The sequence below is a fragment of the Haemorhous mexicanus genome, chromosome 2 (assembly GCF_027477595.1).
Source record: "Haemorhous mexicanus isolate bHaeMex1 chromosome 2, bHaeMex1.pri, whole genome shotgun sequence".
Lineage (NCBI taxonomy): Eukaryota > Metazoa > Chordata > Aves > Passeriformes > Fringillidae > Haemorhous > Haemorhous mexicanus.
The window spans coordinates 111,370,229-111,379,892 of NC_082342.1; the positions used below are offsets into that span (position 1 = coordinate 111,370,229).

The following is a 9,664-nucleotide window of genomic DNA, read 5'->3' on the forward strand; positions in this document are numbered from 1 at the left end:
TTTTTTTTCACTCTCCAACCACTAGGAGAGTGAGCAGAATCTCTCTTTCTGAAGATATGGATTTCTTAAAAGGTAAGAGAAGTAGGAGCTCTTCTTCCATCTCCTCTGCATTTCCAGGACAGGAATCCTCCATCAGACTGGAGACACCAGTCCACCACTGCTATGTTTCAACCTCTCCACAACAGACGGACATGAGAACAAACTGCACTGGGATTTCTGAAATCAAAACCCAGGAACTGAACAGTACAGATAAGAACCAAGCAGCACAAGCCTCCCTGCCTTGATCACATCTTGGGTAACATATGCTCTTAGGAGAAGTGTCATAAATTTTTGCTACAACTTTTACAGAAAAAATGTCTCAGTTAAGGCAAAGCAGCTTTAAAGTGACTGAGTGTTCCTACAGAAATAGAAGTACTGTTTATCACAGTACCAGAAACGTCTGTGTTGTTGGTACTAGTGCCTCCATGAGTAACAACAACAGAGATCACTGAAGATGCCTCAGTGTCCACATTACTACAAAAGGATGGCACTCACCTGATGGAACTAAGACCATCAAGACCTGCTGCACAGAGCTGCTGAAAAGATTTTTTCTTCTCTTTGGAAAGCTTCAAGTTGTCCTCTACAGAAGCCACTTCCCTCTTACAGACCTCTTACTCCTAGATCAAGGAACTTTATTTCAACACTTAAGTGATTTTTGACTCTTTTTTTTTTTTTTTTTTTAATATAGTAGATCATGATTTCTAAAGACAGACTAAAATAGCTGATCTTACTCAGGTCTCTCTTAGGCCTAAGGCTACCTTCAGCCTCATTTACCTCAACTCCCAAATCTTGAAAGGGATTGGCAAGTAGAACATTTACTTGACATGGAACTTTCTTTAAAGCAAAAGAAGCATTTACAGCATCTAGAGGCTGGGCTTCGAAAGCAAAGAGGCAGATTTCATTTAAGAGAACCTACATTCTGGCATTTATGAACTTAATTCAGCTGCAATAGATGTGGTACAAACTCTTCCCAGTCTGACCTCTCTTCCTTTAAACTGGATATTCCAGGAAAACAATAATTAAAAAATGTTTGTTCCAGAAAGTGCCAATGAACTCAAACCAACACAGAAGGAAGCTGGATGTAGACAGGGATAATTCTCACTGTCACTGCTTGGTACTGAAACCAGTACACATTGAAAAGTAACAGCTCCAGTGTAAGAACAGGAGAAAGTACAAAACTGCAAACATATTCCTGAGCAATTATTCAAAAAGTTCTTACTCACAATGCATGAAGCATTCATCCCAACAATGAGATTTGTTGTGAAACACCTGTATTAGTCATTGATGCTCATGAAGTTGGAACAGCATACTAATTTTTATAACCACACTTTCATGATGCTGCCTAAACAGCAAAAAACACAGCATAGATAAAACACTAAACTACCTGTTCCCCTGTGCTGTCCATTTGAAACTAACTAATGAGCTGAAAAAAATCCATGGTAATGTACAAAAGCACTGACAAAAGTTTTAAAATATAATTTCATCTAAGTGTTCTGAATTAAGCTACAACACTTACTCAGCAATTACTGAAGTCCCATTTGCAAATCTACAGATTACCCAGGAGCTAAAACTTGATTTTTACCAGGAAAGAACATCAAGTGACTTTTCAGCAGAATATCCAGCAAATAACTTAAAAGTTTTTAACACATTCAAATCAGCAGTGAGAAGAAGAGGTTCGATGTAATGCTTGCTAGTAGAAATTTAACCTATTCATATTTTTTTAGCAAATATGAAGCAACAGAGAAATTGTACCAAATTAACACTTTGTCTTATCTAGACATGTAATTTCTGATCCAGAATTAGCAGGATTACAGCGAGAATTACTATTCCTTCAAGATAAACATAAAAATTCCAAGAAAAAAAAGCAGGTACACTTTAATGCAATACTTTGCAACAGCCTAGTACCTGGCTTACTATTTCTGCAAGCTGATCTTCAAGAACATCCACATGAAAGCCAAGTTCTATATTTCTTTCAAAACTTGCACAATATCTAGGTAAAAAAAAAAGGCCACAAAACCAAACCATCTTCTATTCATCAACTATTACTGATCCAATGCCCAGCACGGAAGAAGAAAACAAATCTGTAACTTTTTCAAGTGCTAAGAAAAAATGCCCACATCTTGAGTCAAGCCAAAGTATACAAACTCCCCACTGAAGACACAGAATTACACTTGAAGATTTATACCAACGTGACAAATAACATACATAGAACAAGCAAAGCCTTTTGCCAGCCAATTTCTAATGCAGCTGTGACTCTGTAAAGCAGGAAGAGTTGTTCAAACAGATGACCTGGGGGCAAATCACCTCAGAATATAACCAAGGAATAGAAAAATGCTTAAGCATAAAGCTGCAAGATTAAAATACCAGCACTGCTGTGGTTCTTTTTACCAAATCTGCTAAGAAACAGTCAATACTCAATACTGAGTGCAGTTTATTAAATCATTCAAGTTTTTTTCCTGCCACAACATCCAAGACAAATACTGATAGTAACAGGATTTCTTTTTCTAAAAACTCTCCATTTGTTCCTAGATCAACTGTGATTTCACATAAATTGATCCACTTTTCAAATTAATGTACACTTTAGCGGATTTGCAATTTCATTTGAAAGAAAGTATTTCATTTTGAGCGTGGAACATGACAGATTGAACAGAATCTGCTGAAAAGTGTTTTCCAGAAAGCACTCTAAATGATCCACCAGCAAGCCCACATGCAGGTAGGAAAACATCTGTACTCGAGCTGTGACAGCAAGGCTGCTCAACACTACCACAGCAGAACTGCCTCTCTCTCTTGCTCTTTGTGACTTAGCTATTTGCTTACAAAGCCCCCTGCTTTAAACAACTCTCTGAAAAGAGCAGTAATTTTCTGAACAAAAGAGCCAGATTAGGACAAAACCTGGTAATTCAATGCTTTTAAAACACCACTACTTTGAATTTAGGCCCTTAATAAAATAAAGCCCACCAGAAACTGAAGAACTAATGCTTCTTAAAAACACAAAAGTGTATATAACCTCAACAGAGATGGCATTTTTCATTTTTAATCTCTAGTGCTATGCTGGCTGTTTTAAAACAATACTTGAAAATGGAGAAACATTCAACATAGTAATCAATGGGGTGTAAGAATATTGAAATGTTATTTCCACAGTGCCATTAAGCTGAGACAGACATTGTGATCTATCTGGTATAATTAATCTTCAAAAAGAAGAACAGAACAAGAAAAATACCAAACAGTAAGAACTCACTGAACAACCTGAACTGTTATCAGCAATACTGTGGCATTGTCTCACTGTATAACGTACTGAATTTTGTGACATGTATTTCAGCTTCTCAAGTAAATGAAAACACCCCAGTGATGTTTTTTCTGGAAGTTGTGCATGAGTCTCCTGGATACCAATACCACAGTGCCACTTCTTAAACACTGACTGATACAGCACAGAAGTTGCTGACCAACCAGCCTCCTCACACAGAACAGGAGACACCCAGCATGGATATTCAGTACCACAGAACCACCTACACTATCACCACTTGCCTGGAGCTGGAGAGAGTGTTTTGTTTAAGGATTATGAGCACATTCCCAGTTTGAAAGCTTCTCAAAGGACAACTTTGACACTTGAAGGTTTGGCAGACTACAAGAACCTACTCTAGCAGTGTTTTCAACCAATACCTTTAACATTTGCACACATGATTCTAAATAAGTCTTTCAAAACTCATCTTTCCACTTACAGAGAGTTTCACACGTGAGAACTGGCACCATGCCATCACCACACTTGCAACTTCTGCAAAGCAGTTCTCAATCTATCACAAAAACAAGACAGTCAATATAGACTTTTGGACAGTATTTTAGTCTACTATGCCCATACAGAAATAAGCCTAGAGAAAATTTGTACTATAGGGAAAACCAAGAGTTCCAACCTGGAAAAAAAACCAAAAAACTCAATAATAGAAAACTTTGCCAGAGATTTGAAAGTAAATCCCTAATATCAGTTTACTGCACTAGGTAGCACCAACATTTCTCTGTTCGGCTTTATTTTTCTGTTAAAGACAGGGACAGGAAAGACACTGCAAAACCACAAGTCACAGATATTTCTACCACGCATCTGGCAGTCAAAAGTAGCCCAAAAGGTGCTTATGGTAATGTTTTGGGCTCTGTATGAAGCCTCTCAGTTTCACACTGTTTTTCACCTGCCTATTAACCATACCATGAAACAAAAAAAACTTCCACTGCAAACACCTTCTGTTACACTTTCCTTGCACTTATGTGTGAGCACACAGGCACTGCACCTACTTCAGCTCACAGCAGAGGAACAGCAGCATCACAGATGCTCCCAGAGCAGAATGTGTCATAGCACAGTTGAGTTGGATGACTAAGCACACACTCAGACTTGATGTTAACCAAAATTTACTAGATTTGATCATTTACTCAATGACTCGATCATCACTATAATACCTTTGGTGTCAAAAAAGTAAATCAAAGGCTTTTGCTTGTTTTGGTGATTTTGTTGAAACGCTGAAGATATGAAAGTAGAGATTGAAATTCATCCCAGTTGAAGACAAAATGCTTTGAAAAAGAATTCAATAAAATATCTTAGGTTTCCTATTTATTATGAACTGCAGTACATACCCCTATAACTCTTGCCCTAACCAAGAATACTTCTCCAGGTCATACTTTGAGGATACTTATGCTGTTTACAATTGCATACAAAACAAATCATCACAGGCTTGAAATCAGGAGAAAGCCTCTACAGACCAGCACAACCAAAAACTTCATTTAAGCCCTACATAATTCTTGAGAGGGGACAGAGGAGAGTTTGCCAGATAACCCAAAGAATCACATCAATGTACTCTCCTGGATGATTTCCACTAGGATTACCTTTTACTCTGCAACTCAACAGAGAGACAACAGCACAGACATAACCAAAGCTGGCTGAGAGTCAGATGTGTTTTCACAATACCTACTCAACTTATCTAGTCTTCCTCAAGATGAAAAATCATGGAAAGAAAAAGGAGCCTCAATGAGATTCAGGAAACAAGAATGGACACAGATCTCACAACACCATCATTACATTTACCTGCCATGATTATATGTAAAGGTTATGACACAAGATGAAAAACAAAAAACATAATAAAAGTATAATTTCATAATAAGAGTATAATTTCATAATAAGAACACTTCATACTCATCTGGCTACCCGTGTTTAAAGCAAAATATTCAAGATTAAAGGCAGGCTTAAATGCTGATTTTATTATTCTTTACTAATGTGTGCAAAATTTGGTATGTTGGTAAGTTTAAGGACAGAGGCTGTCTATATATACATTAATACAGGTTGTTAAGGCACTCTTCAGATTACTGCTGTCAACAGACACCATTCATAAGGCAGGACAAAGTGCAAGCTTTAACAAATGTTGTGAAATACTTTATTTTTAAGAAGCCTGTTCCTCTCTCTACAAAGAGGAAATGAATTTAACATTTCTTCTTTTTGCATGAAATATGTTAACTGCAAATATACTTAAGGAGGGGCAGAAAAAGTATTGCTTTTCTTGCAGAGCTAGAAAACAAAATTAAAGTTACCAGAACAGTGACTGGCCTTTGACCATGAAAGCTTTACCTGTAAGTTTTAAGAGGTCTGTTATACTAAGTCCTCTGGAAATCTTAGTGATCAGGTGCACCTGCTAAAGAACATAAGCCCATAAAGAAATACTACTCAATTTTGTCACAGTAAACACCAGCACTAAAAATAACAAACACATACTGACACATCAGCTGGATAGGTTGACCTGACCACTCTCAAGATTTATTTAGAATTGAAGAATAGTGTCTTCAAACCTGTTAGCACTGAGACCTTCCATAACAGTTTTATGCATGTTTACCTGAACACAGTGTCTTATTTTAAGTTTTTCCATTACTTTCCAAGTGTGGCATATCTAAGCCATTCCATTTTTTTGAACACAGGGAATCTTCACCAAAATCTGAAGTACAGATACTGCCAAACCATCTAAGCAATTGTCTTTCCTCTCCTTATTTTCTCCTTGCCAAAGCCAGGGAAACAACGGCCAATATCATGTTACAAGTTATGTTTGAACAAGGGAAAAAGCACAGCGACTGCACAGTCCTACACTAACAGTGAACAGTATAAATAAGAGCTGCATCCATCCACCATATCCACTTACATTTAAAAAACCAACTAAAAGGAAACTCGAGTTAATTTTCCTCAGAGCCAATACAAGCAGTCGATAAGATCTCAAACCCGACTGAAGCCAAGACTCTGGACAGAGCACAGCCAAGGAAGGCCTTGCTACCTTTGGGGGCCTTCTATTTCTAGAGCCAAGGCACAGCAGCAGCAGCATCGCGCTGCAGTCACGTCCAAGGGGCAGTGGCAGCGTTTACCTGTGATTCCATTTGCTTTTTATTAATTAATTTATTTCTACGCAGCAAGAGCAGCATCAGTGGCCCAGCAGACATCACAACCCCTGCTCAGGGGACACCCGCACGGGATCCCCGGGCACTCCGCCCGCCTCTCTCCGCAAAGGGCTCCAAAAACAAAGACCAAAGTTTTCCCTGCTCGGTGCGTGGGAGTGCGGCAGCAAAACAGGAGCCAGGATCAACACGAGCCGCCTCCCGTCACCACACCCGGGCCCACGCAGGGCAGGACAGCCCCTGCTCCCCGGGGCAGCCCGTCTGTTCCCCCGGGACGGCTGCAGCCCGCTCCCACACAGGGAGGGGGGGGACACCCACAGCCCGCCGGGATGGGGGAGCAGGAGTGCCACCCAAACCTCCCTCACTGACCCCGGCAGCGGGGCGGCCCTGCCCGCCCCCCAATTCACCCCCCACACCCGTGCCTCACCACTGCCCCCCCTCACCGTGCTGCGCTGGGGGCTCGGCTCCGGCTGCGGCTCCGGCGGCTGCATTCCCGCCCCCCGGCTCTGCCCCGGGCCCCGCTGCGGGGGCCCCCCCGCTCCTCCTGAGGAAGGGGAGAGGGAGAGGCGCGTGCCCCGGCGGGCGGGCGCGGGGAGCGGTGGCTGGAGTAGGGAGCGGGGTCCCGGGGCACAGCGCGGCCGGGAAGCGCTTCCGGGCTCAGTGCGGGGCGCTGGGGCCGCCGGGCGGGGCGGGGCCCCGGCTGCGCCCAACGGCATCCGACATGGCGCGGCCCGCGCGCGCCGGACAGCACGGCTCTCGCGAGACTTGGCGGAGGCAGCGGGGTTGGGGAGAACGGGGGCGCGAAAGCGCGCGGCAACGAGCGGGGGGAGGCGGAGCAAGGGCGGGGTCGGGGGCGGGGCCGGCACGGGAGAGGCGGGGCCGTGCCCGAGGGGCGGGGCCAGGCCGGTGTGAGGGGGCTCCGCGCTGGGGCTCCCTCCCGTCCTTCCTCCGGACCGGCGCCCGGGCGATTCTAAGGGCTTTTAAACGAAGGTTCCCCGTAGCCAGGGCAGGACACAGTGCTGCGTGCTAGACGGGACTGGGCACCCTCGCCCCCGGCTTCACCCTCTAGAGAAGCCTGAGCGTGGCTGGGCAGTGACAGGAACTGAGGTGTTGCTTTCTGAGTATTGACAGCAGCGATAAGGTGCGTGCGCACTGTGGTTGCGGCACAGTTCACAGGATCACAGAATGGATCAGGTTGGACCGCAGTGGGTCATCGGGCCCAGCCTCTCGGCTCAGGCAGGGCCATCCCAGAGCACATGGCTCGGGGCTGTGTCCAGACGGTGCTGGAATGTCTCCAGTGAAGGGGACTCCATGCTCTCCACGGACAATCTGTTCCAGTGCCTGTTCTTACATGGCACAGGATAGCTATGAGCAGAAAAACGCTGGTGTGCTGTGCTCCTACCCAAATGTCTCATGATCCTGTGCCAGTCCAAGTAATATTTTTGGTCCCTCTGCTTGCAGGATGGACTCGGGGCTTTTATGATTAATATGGATTGATCCAATGTGAACTTTTAACTGACATCTCCGGAGGCTGAAATCTTCCTGTTGAGGCAGAACCTTGCAGATGGTTTAGTGGGTGTGCACTGATTTTTCATCCACACACTGGGCCTTGAGATTACATTTGGTTTGTACATCAGCATAAACTGGTTTATGCATCTTTTCACAAATCATAAAGACTATTATTTGTGTTCTTCAGAGAGAGAGTGTGTGTGTGTGTGTGTGTGTGTGTGCATTTAGGTATTTTTCATTGTTTAAACAGCATCTGTCTTGTGTAGATTTTTTTGTCTTTGTTACAGTTTCAGAGCCACAGAAGCGCCATTGCACTGATACCGATGAGAGCAGATGCAGAGCCCTGTAAGCACCTTCTGTCTTTCTCTGGTACAGGACTGGAAGTGCAGGGGGGACGTGTGTCTTGTATTGCCATTAGTGACTCTCCACGTCATCTTCCGTGTGCAGAGGCCTCGGCTCCTCTGTCAGAGGTTGTGTGAAGCTAATTAAGGAATTCCTGTATTCTGATCCCCACATCGGAAACACGCCAAGCCTGACTAACATTTCTGGAGGAGCAAAACTGGAAGTAAACAGGATCTCAGTGCAACAATACTTTTATCTAAAAGAGTTTGATTCTTATCCTCTGATTGGAACTATTGTCAAGATGCTGAAGTGCATATTCCTCAGCAAAAATCCATAATTTCCAAATATGAGTGTGTGCTGCTAATGCCAATGAATAGTTCCCATAGTTATATGTAGTCTCACTTAAAATGTAAGAAACAGCCCTTGGTACAGCTGCTGATTTTGTGTACATTACTTACTCGACTCTCTGTGGCCTGACTTACAAGTGCTGGCCCTGGCTTCTCCAGCATTTTTTTGTGTTTTCCAGCTACTGTCTTAATTCATCCTGTCATTGTTAGTTCCAGATTTTCAAATCAACATCTGAGTCACTTTGTCAGTACTCCTCTGTAAAGTCCTTGCACTACAGCTCCAGTGAGTCCTGGCAAACCACTGTAGCTTCATACAAGTGGGCTCCATGGCTCCTTGTCACTTCAGAAGCAACCAGTGCTTTGTTTTTTTTTGGAAATGATGCTTTTCCTCTGCAATTCTCTGTAATGGACTAACAGAGGACTGTAATCCAGCAATTGCCTGACTTTTATCCCACTTTCAAAGCAGGAGTCTTCCAACAGAAATTGCAGACACTCAGAATTTTTCATCTACCCTTAGCTACTTGTATGCTTGAGAGCAGGATTGTGAGACTGGGAAATTAAACGGTCTTGAAACTTCACAATTAATCATAGCACAGCCAGGGCTGTGCTCAAGAATTTAAGAAAAAAATCCTTATGGGTATTAGGTGCCTGATTACCCCAGAAATCAAAGGTTGTATATGTTCTAACTTTGCTGAGCACATCTCTGTTAATTTTATTGCTGATCCAGCTTTTCTGTCTCTTAGCCATATGACAACTACAAAAATTGATTTTACGGAAAAGTAATGTTAGGAAAGCGCTTAATGCATTTTTAGCTGCTTCTAATGGGATTTAGCAGCTGGAAACAAGGAGAGCTGGCACTGAGTAATCAGGGCTGTTCTTAGACAGCTGTGTGGGAACCAGAGTATCAGGACTCTGAAATAAATCACCATTTTTTCCCTGTATTTTAAAATATGCAATATATGCAAGGAAGAATTTGAAAGCTAGCTCTCAATACTTGCAGCTCAGACAGTTAACTC

General features: G+C 43.0%; 1 protein-coding gene across 2 annotated transcripts in view; it reads right to left on the reverse strand.

The window, feature by feature from the left end:
• The window catches only part of TAB3 (TGF-beta activated kinase 1 (MAP3K7) binding protein 3), a 43,871-nt gene extending 36,699 nt beyond the window's left edge, over positions 1-7,172 (reverse strand). For both annotated transcript variants that reach the window (XM_059839935.1, XM_059839934.1), the window contains exon 1: positions 6,894-7,172. The gene's annotated coding sequence lies outside the window, so the exon portion shown is untranslated. The remainder of the gene's footprint in view (positions 1-6,893) is intronic.
• Positions 7,173-9,664: the final 2,492 nt, after the last annotated feature.